The following is a 12,813-nucleotide window of genomic DNA, read 5'->3' as shown; positions in this document are numbered from 1 at the left end:
CCCATTACGGGTCATGAATTCCTTGAATTCAGCGCTGGTGAAGCACTGTCCATTATCGCTGACAAGGACATCAGGCAGGCCATGCATGGCAAACATGGCTCGTAGGCTTTCAATGGTGGCAGTGGACGTGCTTACAGACATTATTGCACACTCAATCATTTTGAATAAGCATCCGCAATAACCAAAAATATTTTGCCTAGAAACAGGCCAGCGAAGTGGATCCTAGACCACGGTTTGGAGGGCCATGACCACAAACTTAGTGGTGCCTCCCTGGGTGCATTGCTCAGTTGAGAGCAAGTATTGCATTAGCGCATGCAAGACTCCAAATCTGAGTCAATGCCGGGCCACCATACATGGGATCTGGCTACAGCTTTCATCATTACTATGCCTGGATGGGTACTGTGTAGGTCGCGTATGAACGTTTCCCTGCCTTTCTTAGGCAAAACCACGCGATTACCCCAAAAAAGACAGTCTGCCTGTCTGGATGTTTCGACTTTGCGCCGCTGCAACGACTTGATCTCTTCATGCATCTCCGCTGGGACACTGGACCAGCTCCCATGGAGGACACAGTTTTTTACAAGGGACAGTAAGGGGTCCTGGCTGGTCCAGGTCCTGATCTGCTGGGCCATAATGGGTGACTTTTCGTTTTCAAATGCATCCATCACCAAGAGCAAGTCTGCAGGCTGTGTCATTTCCATCCCGGTGGTGGGCAATGGTTGCCGACTGAAAGCATCAGCGCAGTTCTCTTTGCCTGGCCTGTGGCGAATTGCATAGTTATATGCAGACATCGTGAGCGCCCATGTTTGGATGTGACCAAGGCTTTGGTATTGATAACTTTGCTCTCTGAGAATAACGATATGCGTGGCTTATGGTCAGTTTCTAACTCGAACTTAAGCCCAAACAGATACTGGTGAGTTTTTTTCACTCAGAAAATACATGCCAGAGCTTCTTTTTCAATCATGCTGAAGGCCCTTTAGGCCTTGGCCAAACTCCTGGACGCATAAGTGACCAGTTGCAATGTTCCCGATTCGTTTGCTTGTTGTAAAACACATCCGACCCCGTACGAAGATGCATCGCAAGCTAGCACTAAATGTTTTCATGGGTCATACAGAACAAGCAGTTTGTTGGAACATAACAGATTTTAAGCTTTCTCAAAAGCAGTCTCTTGTGAATTCCCCCATACCCAGTCATCTCCCTTGCAGAGCAACATATGTAAGGGTTCTAGCAAGGTGCTTAACCCGGGTAGGAATTACCAAAATAATTGAGGAGTCCCAGGAACGACCACAGCTCCATCATGTTCTATAGTCTCAGCGCGTTCTTGATGGCCTTACGTCTTGGCATTGTTGGGTCTGATGAAGTCTGCCATGATTCTTCTCCCTCAGAACTCGACCTCTGGTGCCAGGAATACATACTTCGAGCGTTTCAACCTGAGTCCCACACGACCTAGCCGACTTAGAACCTCTTCAAGGTTTTGCAGGTGTTCGATGGTGTCCTGACCTGTGATCAATATATCGTCCTGAAAAACCACGGTGCAAGAACCGACTTTAGCAGACTCTCCATGTTCCTTTGAAAAATAGCCACGCCCGATCAAATCCCAAATGGGCATCTATTGTAGATGAACAGACCTTTGTGCGTGTTGATGCAGGTGAGGCCTTTCAAAGATTCCGTCAGCTCCTGTGTCATGTAGGCTGAGGTCATGTCCAACTTGGTGAATGTCTTCCCTCCTGCCAGTGTCGCAAATAGGTCGTCTGCCTTGAGTAGCAGGTACTGGTCCTGCAGCGAAAAACGGTTAACATTACTTTATAGTCCCTACAAATTCTGACTATGCCATCGCCCTTGAGAACTGGAACAATCAGACTGGCCCACTCGTTGAACTCAACCAGCGTGATGATGTTCTCTTGTTGCAGCCTGTCCAGCTCGATCTCCACTTTCTCTTGCATCATGTATGGCACCGCACGTGCATTATGGTGGATGAGTTGTGTACCGGGAACCAAGTGGATCTGCATCGTCGCCACAGAGAAATTTCCGATGCCTGGCTCAAATAACGACGGGAACTTGCTCAACACCTGGGAATATGAGACGTCGGTGACGGACGAAAGTGCTTGGATGTCATCCCAGTTCCAGCGGATTTTTCCCAGCCAGATTCTGCCGAACAGTGTGGGGCCATCTCCAGGTACAATCCATAGTGGGAGTTCGTGCACCGCTCCATCATAGGAGACTTTTACTCCTGCACTGCCAATTACAGGGATCAGCTCTTTAGTGTAAGTTCTCAGCTTGGTATGAATAGGACTCAGCTTGGGCCTGTGTGCCTTGTTGCACCATAGCCTCTCGAAGGTCTTTTTGCTCATGATAGACTGAATTGCACCCATGTTCAATTCCATGGAGACTGGAATTCCGTTCAGTTCAACTTTTAGCATGATCGGTGGACATTTCGTGGTGAAGGTGTATATCCCGTACACTTCTGCCTCCTCGGTTCGAGTCTCTAGTTCAGTTTGATCTGCCATGGATCGGTCTTCCTCTGCAATGTGGTGGTTTGCAGGCTTTGCAGCTCATCTGCACATTCGCTGGAGGTATCCCATTGTTCCACAGCCTTTGCACGCATAGTGTTTGAAGCAGCATTGATGGGCTTGATGATCACTTCTGCAGCGCCAAAAGGTGTTAATTGTCTCGCATTCAAGCTTGATGGCAGACTCTGGGTCATCTGAGGTTGTGCTGCTGCAGATGTATGCATTCTGCCATATGCATTCCTGCCTGAAAACGACATTACTTTGTGTACAGTAGTTGCCGATGCATCTTTATGCTGTGAAATTCATTTGGTGTTATCGCTGGTGTACATGAATGCCTGGGCTATCGTTGTGGCTTTGCTCAGGTTCGGTGTTTCAACAGTCAATAGTTTGCGAAGGATAACCTCATGGCCAATGCCAAGCACAAAAAAGTCTTTTAGCATTTGCTCCAGGAATCCATCGAATTCGCAATGTCCTGCAAGATGCCTTAGTTCGGCGACGTAGCTCGCCACTTCCTGGCCTTCAGATCGTTGACATGTATAAAATCAATACCTTGCCATCAGAACGCTCTCCTTTGGATTTAGGTGCTCCCGGATCATACATAACATCTCCCACCCATGATCCCCTCCTGAGTACTCCACTATTGCGATAGTGGCCTTTTGTGAATCCTTCCTCCCTTCACTCCTCTGTTGATGTAGGAGTCCTGAGCTGTGCTAGCCCTGTCCTCAATCCTTCCACATCTGCAGCTCTTTGTCGATCTTCAACATTTTCTCAAAAAGTCTCTACGACCGTTTAACCTTTCTCTTCCTGGCTCGTGTCTATTTCCTCCATTTTGATTTTTTGTGAAACTCCTTGGATCATTTCTTTACGTTGAAGGCACTATATGAATGTAAGTCACGGTTGCATAGATATTCTTAACAGTTTTCTTTCTCCAATGCGTTTGACCTTTACTTACTTGTTCTCCCATTTCATTGCTCTTTGTGCTACATGTTTTCCTCCAGCTGGGAGGTGAGCACAGTTGGGGCTTTGGAATTCTTCATAATCATGAAGCATGCTGGTTTTCTCATCACCCTGGTATAATTTACACAGTGACATGGAGACTGTTAATTCTTTTACCTTCTTATATTAAATCAGTTCAGTCTAATGCTCTAGTCTAACCATGAACTAATGAAACTCACTCAAGTGTAGTAAGCAAAGGTAACGATCAGGCAACTCAGGGCTCGGTGTATAGCTTGTGAGTGCCCTTCAACTTGCTATACAGAGCTCACCCTATTGATCAGCCTTTAAAAATGCTTATTGTCACAAATGTTATTTTTATTTGAATCTGATGCCATCTGATTTCTGATTTAGCTCCTTGTGAAGTTCTAAAAAATAGTTTAATAAAAATTACTCTATGTTTAATGTCAGAACGTTTAGCTCCCATGAGTGCATTTGGCAAACAATTGCTTTTAATATCTTTGAATTTAATGATGCTAACACACTTACCTAGATTGGCACCAAAAATAACATTGGCTTTAAAACCCAATGTTCAACTTTGTAGCATAAAAATATAACACACCAATCATTTTAGATAACTCATTAATTTCAAAATTGTAACTAAATAGCCTTTGTGAAATTACTGTAAGAACGCTTAAGTTCCTTTTACTGAAGATTCTGAATGGTCAGTTTACCACTCTTTTTGAAATAGCAGAGAGAGGGGAGCCCGAAATTCAGCATCGCTGGAAAGCTGGTTGTAATGTCTGTAAGCTTGTAATGTTTGTAGCTCCACACTTTGCATGTGGACGTAGTGTGTACTGCAACTACAGAGTTCGATATTAAACAGAAGCAGCAGGTTCCGGATACTTCTGAGAACTGCCTGCCATGTTAGAAATCTGTGTATGCTTGTGCTCTGTGAATATATCACATTTGGCGGCGAGATGGGATTTTTCGAATGATTTAAAGCTGAAATTTTGTTGGTGAAGGATTCAGCCAGCCAACAGAGAGACTTTGGAAGCTTCTCTGTCTGTGGAAAAAGCTACAAAATCTGAGGTAAAAAACAAACACACTGTCTGAACTGTAGAGTTTAAAATGGCAGCATCCATAGCAGTAATGGGACATTTGGATGAATATAGACATGACCGGGAACATTTTAAAGCATATGTGGATCGGCTAGAAATGTATTTCAGTGCAAATAACTTAATCGAAGTTCCAGGGAATGCAGATCAGATACTGGCTGTGTTAGAACGGAAGAGCGATCTTCTTATCGGAAGCTGGTCCGGCATTGTATGAAACTCTGGTAAATCTGCTTGTGCCTGACGAGCCAAAGAACACCACGCTTAAAGAGATTTTAATGAAGCTGGAACAGCACTATAACCCCAAATTGTTAGAAATTGCTGAAAGCTATTGTTTCGGTACATGAAATCAAAAGACTGATGAAAGTATCAGTGATTATATTGTAGCATTAAAAAGCTATCTATTCACTGTAATTTTGGAAACTTTCAAAACCGAGCATTGCGGGATCTTTTTGTTTGTGAGGTGAAAAATTATGCAATCAGAAGAAAGTTATGCACGACGGATGACTTGATTTTTGAGATTGCTTGTCAGACAGCGAGGTCGATGGGCATGGCCGATCAATATTCCCAAGAATTTCATAATAATTACGGTCGTCAGTCAAGCGAGGTAAATCACCTGCAGATTCAAAGTAAAAGGCGGCGGGGTCCCAAAGTCTCAGAAACTGGAAATTCTAACAGAGCGTCAAAGTTGTGCTATAGATGCCTGGGACAACACATGCTCAAAGTTGTCCATTTGTGAAGGCAGAGTGTTTCTTCTGCAGAACGACTGGGCATCTCGCAAAGGCATGCCGACTGAAGGATAAATCAGCTTTCAAAGCTATGAGTCCAGCGTTCAAAGCTATGAGTAGAAATCCCCAGAGACTACATAGCATGGAAGAACAGCAACAGGACGTGGAGATGTTAGAGTTACACATCATCAGGAGCATGAGGTTAACGGACAGCGATTCGGGAAGTATCAAAATCCACATAGATTTTGCGGGATTCAAGATACCAAAATCGACATGGGTGCATCCGTGAGTATAGTACCGGAGTCGCTATACCTCAACAAATTGCGTGATTTCCCATTGGAGAAATACAAGATGGAGCTGCGAGGCTACTCAGGAGAGAAAATTCCTGTGGTAGGCCGTATCACCGTACCAGTGAAATATAAGGATCAATTTCAGAACTTGCCTCTAATAGTAGTGAAAGGAGACAAACCTGCCTTACTGTGAAGAAATTGGTTAAGATCACTAAAGCTGGAGTGGTGTGAGATTTTCCATGTGGAAGCGAGATTTGCATCAACAGATGATGTATCAAGAAGTTTCCGAAGATGTTCTGTGAAATGGGCAGTCCGATCCAAGGCTTCAAGGCGAGTGTCTCGATCGGTTTACTGCAAGCCACATTCTATACCATATGTACACAAGGAGAAAGTTGAGCAAGAACTCAAAAGACTAGAGACTGAGAACATTATTTCTAAGATAGATCGATGTAATTGGGCTACACCCATTGTTGTTGTATCTAAGTCCGATGGTAAGGTAAGATTGTGTGGTGATTATAAAGTAACCGTAAACCAGGTTCTAGAGAGTAATGTCCCCAATACATTGCCAAATATAGAAGATTTGTTCAGAACACTGACAGGTGGTTAGATCTTCTCAAAACTACATCTTACGAATGCCTACTTATAGCATGAACTAGATGAGGAGTCCATGTTATGTTTGACTATAAATACTCATCTAGGCCTATATCAAATTAATAGGCTACAGTTTGGAGTGTCGTCCGCCCCTGCCATATTCCAAAGGGTGATGAACCAGATTTTGCAAGGTATTGAAGGGGTAGTATGTTATTTTGATGACATACTAATTTCAACGTCAAATAGGCAAATTTATAATAACCTATTGAATGAAGTTCTCAAATGGCTAGAGAAGCACAGAGTACGAGTGTCTGCTCGCAAGTATGAGTATTTAAAAACTCAGTGGAGTACTTCGGGTACAGAGTAGACAAAGATGGTTTACATCCAACCATGGGAAAGCTGGATGCAATCAGAAATGCATCCACTCCCAGGAATGTCAATAAACGTCGTTCATTCTTGGGTCTTTTGAACTACTATGGGAAGTTCCTACCAAATTTGGCTACAGTATTACATCCACTGAATGAACTATTGAAAAAACAGGTCTTTGGAAGTGGTCAAAAGAATGCGATACAGCATTCAAAGAGTGTAAAAGCAAATTGGTAGAGAGCACCATGTTAGTTCACTATGACGTATCTAAGGAGGTTAAGCTAGCATGTGATGCTTATCCGTATGGAGTTGGAGCAGTGATCTCTCATGTATCATGTAGTGGGGACGAGAGACCAATTGCTTTTGCTGCATGCAATCTCAGTGCCAGTGAGAGTAATTATATGCAAATTGAAAGGGAAGCTTTGGCTTTAATTTTTGGGGTCAAGAAGTTCCACAAATACTTGTGTGGTTGTAAGTTTACCATCGTTACGGACCATAACCCCTAACAGCAATTCTCCATCCAAAGTCCCCAGTTCCAACATTAGCTGCAGCCCAAATGCAGAGATGGGCTTTGATTTTGTCAGCATATACACATGATATTGAATACAGACGATCAGTTGATCACAGTAATGCTGATGCAATGTTTAGATTGCCTTCCCCATCACAAGTTACACCCGATAGGGAAGAAGTTTTTTATTTTTCATACGTTAATGAACTGCCAGTCACAGCTGAAGAGATTGGTAGAGCAATCAAACATGATCCAGTGATGTCAAAGGTGTATGATTATATTGCAAACGGATGGCAAAACCAGGTAACAGACAAAGATATTCATACATTCTTCATTCGTAGGAATAAATTATCAGTCGATAAAGATGGGGTGCAAGAGTGGTTATACCAAATAAATTCAAGTCCAAATTATTAGGAGACCTCCATGACCAGCACTTGGGAATGTGCTTGAATTGACCAAGAGTTTTGCACGCAGTTACTTATGGTGGCCAGGTCTTGAAAAGATATAGAGTACATCGTGAGTCAGTGTATGACATGTCAATCGGTAAGCAAGCAACCACCATCAGTACCATTACAGCCATGGAAATTGCATCGCAGGGTGTGGCAAAGGCTACATAGTGATTTTGCTGAGCTCGAAGGACAACAATTGTTCATTGTGATTGATAGCCATTCAAAGTGGGTCGAGGTGCTTCCAATGTGGAAAATAACAACAAGTAAAACATTGGACATTTTGCGGTTTATTTTCTTCATTTGGCCTCCCAGAAGAAATTGTTTCAGATAATGGACCACAATTTCATTCAGAAGAATTTGCACAGTTCACGAGCAAAAATGGTGTGAAACATACCAAGGTTCCACCATACCACCCTGCTTCGAATGGTGCAGCAGAGCGCACTGTACAAATTATAAAACGTGCCCTCATAAAACAAATGTTCGATCCAAATCCAAAGAAACGAAAGTTGTCATTGGATTACAAATTGGCTAATTTTCTGATTACATATTGTAATACTTCTCACACAACTACTGGTAGAACACCAGCAGAGTTGTTTCTCAAATGACAGCCATGAACCAGATTCTCGTTGTTAAAATCAAATTTGGCACAGTCCGTAGAAGAGACACAATTAAGACAGAAAGAGAATCATGATAGAGGTAGAGTAAAAGAGAGAAGTTAGAAATTAAACCAGAAGGTGAGAGTGAAGAACCATCACCATAAATGGTTAAAGTGGTTGCTAGGAAGAGTGGTGAAGATATGTGGTCCTCGCACATATTTGGTCAAGGTGTTTGATCATGGACAGGTTAGGTTTGTTCACATTGATCATATTTTACCTACAGACATGGAAGGAGTTGAAGGTGGGAATGATTCAATTATTTCTGACTCATCAGATAGTTTCGATATACCAGTAGCATATTCTACATCTAATGTACTGGAAACAAATCCAAGAGAAAATCAGCATGTAAGTCTGAGTCCGAGTCAGGGAAACAAACAGTCTGAAGTTAGAGTGAGTTCAAATGAAAATCAAGGAAATTCCGTGGAGGAAAATGTTCCTCAGGATGAGCCTCGAATGAATTTAGATTCAACACCATGTTTGGAAGGTTCTGTTCGAGAGCGAAGGTATCCTCTTCGAAACAGAAAACAAGTGGTGAAGTTAAATTTGTAAATATGGAAAAAATAAGTCTATATCCTGTGTTATGTATAAATATGCAAGTTATGTATGATGTTGTTATAATAACTTCTTCATTAAGGAGGGAGAAGTGTAATGTCTGTAAGCTTGTAAGGTTTGTAGCTCCACACTGTGGATGTGGACGTATAGTGTACTTAACTACAGAGTTTATAATTAATCAGAAGCAGCAGGTTCCGGAGACTTCCGAGAGCTGCCTGCCATGTTAGAAAGCTGTGTGTGTGTTGTGCTCTGTGAATATATCACATTGGTGCTCCCCTGATTTTTTGGGGCCATTAGCAGTAAAAACTTTTCAGGGCTGGGCCACCCCATATTTTGCTCCAAAAGTGAAAAAAGGGTTCCAGTGCAAAGGAACCCTTCCAAAGTGGATTTTTCAGTGGTGTGGCTGTCTTAATTTGAGCATTATCACCACTGAGAAATTCAGCATGCAGGTAAGGTTTTCTAATGAGCCAACTGCTCCTTGACCTTTTTAAAGACCAGGGTTTGCAGCAAGGCCCTGAGGGGGGGAAGGAATTTGGAAGGATGGTGTGGAAGAGGTGCAAGGAGAGCCAACAGGTTCACTAATATGGAGCTGGAGATACTGATGGACAGTGTGGAGGACAGAAGAATACTGTTTCCTGATGTGGGGAGATCTGGCAGACAGTCTGTACATACTGCATGGTGGGAGATTGCAGGGAGGTGTCAGGCAGGAAGAGGTTCAGTGACATCATCCGGCTTGAGAAAGTGAGTGCCTCTTCCACCAACTGCTGACCCTGCATCTGCGAGACTCTCCTTCAACATGCTCTTATTTCCCATTAATAGGGCCTGAAATTGGTGGCCTTACCCGCCACTGCCGCCGGCTGCCACCGACTGTCGCCGGGTTTTTTCGCCACGCTCTCCTCGGTGACAGATTCCTCTTGGTCTGACGCCAGCGGGAGGGGAGTACCACTGGGAATCATCTGCTGCTGGTGGGCAAGTCGCGAAAGTGACCTCCCGCCCACCGAGCTGCCATATTGGTGTGGGCGGGAGTCAACGGCTGCAGGGGGAAGGACTGCTGCATGGAGGCTGGTCTAATCCCAACGGTAAGTACGACGACTGCCAAAAAAAGGTTAGTGAACATGTTTTAACTTTTTTCTATCAGCATTTTACCTGTATGGGGTCCCCTGAAGGAGTTCCGGTGGTTTTTTTTGTGAAGATTTTTATTTCTCAGTGTCTACCCTCCCTGGGCCCGACTCAATCCTCAGTGGTACTTTGGCGAGGATTGCATCTGCTGCCGAGATTAAGAGCTCCTACCCACTGTCTCCCAGATTGACAGGGTGAGCTGTCATTTTGCCGCTGGGCAGTACTGCCATCTCTTTGAGAGGGATCTTCCTGGCAAAGTACTGCCCGGTCTCTTGGCGGCCATCAGCGATCGTTTGGGCAACATTTGGACGGGCCTTGGCTTCCACCAAGTTCGGGCCCTCATTCTTTACTTATTCAAGCTACATCTCATTGTTCACGCCTCTATACATATATGTGTGTGTTCTCGTAATAGAGACTCCCTTTCTTCTCACACTTAAAGCTGCATGTCATATACAGACATTTGTGCACTCATTTCTCATGCGTCATCACAGTGGTACTCACCAACCATGCTTTCTTTTGTAGTTCAAAGTGGCTCACAATAGAGCCGGGCAAATGATGACCGGGGGTGGAGAAGCGGAGACACAGGTGCTCACACCTGTAGAGCAGAGGGCTTCAGCATTGGTCAGTGGCCATGCTGCATTCCCTGTGGCCGACGGTAGTGGGCAAGTGAAGTCCTTGAATGACTGTCCTTCAGTGTGCCAGCGCCCACTGTTCCTTACCTTCATGGAAGTCTGTGAGTTGCATCCTCCATGCCTTCATCCCCCACTTCCCCATCACGGCAGCCCTTCTCCCATTTATGCTTGCAGATGTCAGGTCCCCCAAAGGACAGTGGAAATGGGGGCAGTGATGAGGGCAGCATTGGTGAGTGAGGCCATCATTGAATGTGAGTGTGCTAGTTGCAGGCGCTATGCTTCAATCCCCCACCTCCCCCTCACAGCAGTCCTTCTCCCATTTATGCTTACAGATGAAACACCAGCAAGACAGATGCCTGTGAGACCACATACAGGCCTGAAGCGTAGGCTGCCTGATGTCTCCCCAAGCAGTGATGAGGACACTGAGGTCTCCAGTGATGAAGGAACGATATTCAGCACTCTACGGCTCATGCCAAGAGATAATGAGGAAGAGGAGGATGAGGAAGAGACGGATAGCACAAGCGTGTCACTGCTTCCACCCACACGCGCCAGCTCAGAAACTGGTGGGAGTGCGTGGTCTGATATTGTTGACATGGTAGATGGACGGGCATTGGATATTGCACCGGGGCCTAGTGGGCTGCAGCTTGGTGAGTGGTCTAGGCAACCTCAGGTACTATTTCTCTGGTGTTCTGCTGAGAAGGACTCAGGCGAGCCCATTGATGTTGCGGCTTATGAGAGATGGGCGGAGGCCATGCATTCGGAGATGTTGGGGACACTGACAAGGGTGCCAGAGAGCCTGCAGGAAGTGATCAGAAGTATGGAGGAGTCCGCCTCCCAAATACATGACAGCTCTGCACACACCATGGAGCCCATCATTGCAGTGTGCAGGCGATGGTGGACTCCCAGAGTGTCCGTGTGGATCCACCTGTGATGCCGCAACCTGCAGGTGATATGGCAGTTGCCATGTTGGCACAGGTGTGATCGAACAATCGCATCAGTGCTGCATTAGAGAGGATTGCCACGGCACTGGAAGCACAGAATGCTCTTATGCTCTCTGGGCAACAGGCCACGGAGCATCTTAGTGCTGCCATGCAGCGTCAAACCACTGCCATTAGTAGTGGATTTGAGACTCTGGCTGCTCTCATGTAGTCTCAACTCAATGCCACTAGACACCTCAGTGTTGCATTCATGGCTGGGTCCAACAGGGGCCACGGGGGACCTCCCCTTCCCCCCTCCCCCCCCGGTCTTGCGCCACTGCACCGACCTGGCCTCCCTCAGCTTACTGGTAGTCATCATGTGCTGCCCCCAGGGAGTGACGCAGGCTCCTCGGAACAGAATCGTGATGGTGTGCTCTCTCAGCTGGCCAGGTGTTTCATTTGGGAGTGGGCAATTCTGTGTGAAGGCACGCATTGCGATGGCCATTGAAAGTGGGAGCTGAAGGGTCATGTGTGGATGGTATTATCTGAAGCGAGCAACTATGAGACGCAGCTGCACCTCCTTTGCAGGGTTGCAATGGGTACGATGCCTCCTAGCTCTGGGGTGACGGAACTCCTCCCCCGCTGCCTCCTCCTCCTCCTCAGGTGGTACTGCTGGCTCGACCTCCAGCAGCTGTCCCCTCATGATGGCCACGCATGCAGCAGACCACGTCGAATATGGAGACCTGTTGAGGAGAGTACTGCAAGGCGCCACCAGAATGGTCCAGCCAATGGAACCTCTGCTTAAGGATGCCAATGCAATGCTCGTTGATGCACCTGATAGCAGAATGAGCGTCATTGTAGGCATGCTCTGGAGCTGTCCTGGGGTTCCGCAGTGGAGTGAACAGCCAAGTGGACATCGGATGTCCCTTGTCCCCAAGCAGCCAACCACAATCCTGATTCAGGCCGGTTAAGACAGCGAGCACACTGGTCTGGCGGAGAATGAAGGAATCATGGCTGCTTCCTGGGTACCTCGCATCAACTCCAGGATCCGACGCTGGTGGTCACACATGAGCTGCACATTCAGCGAGTGGAAGCCTTTGCGGTTCACAAAGATCTCAGGGTGATGATGTGGCGCCTTTAGCCCAACGTGTGTGCAGTCAATGGCAACCTGCACCGTCGGGAAGCCTGCAATTTCGGCAAATCCAGCCTGCCACTCCACCTGTTTCTCCCTTGTCATTGGGAAGGAGATGTACTGTACCCTTGACCTGTACAGTGCGTCTGTGACCTGCCGGATACACCGATGTATCGAGAATTGGGAGATGTCTGTAGTGGCAATGTCTGTAGTGGCAGACTGGAAAGACCCCGTGGCATAAAAATTTAAGGCGATGGTGACCTTGTTCTCCACAGTGAGGGCAGTCCTGGGCTTTGTTTGAGGCTGCAGATCTTCTTG

This window comes from Pristiophorus japonicus, chromosome 11 (genome assembly GCF_044704955.1).
Source record: "Pristiophorus japonicus isolate sPriJap1 chromosome 11, sPriJap1.hap1, whole genome shotgun sequence".
In the NCBI taxonomy this organism is placed as follows: Eukaryota; Metazoa; Chordata; class Chondrichthyes; family Pristiophoridae; genus Pristiophorus; species Pristiophorus japonicus.
Note: the sequence above shows the minus strand (reverse complement) of the source record.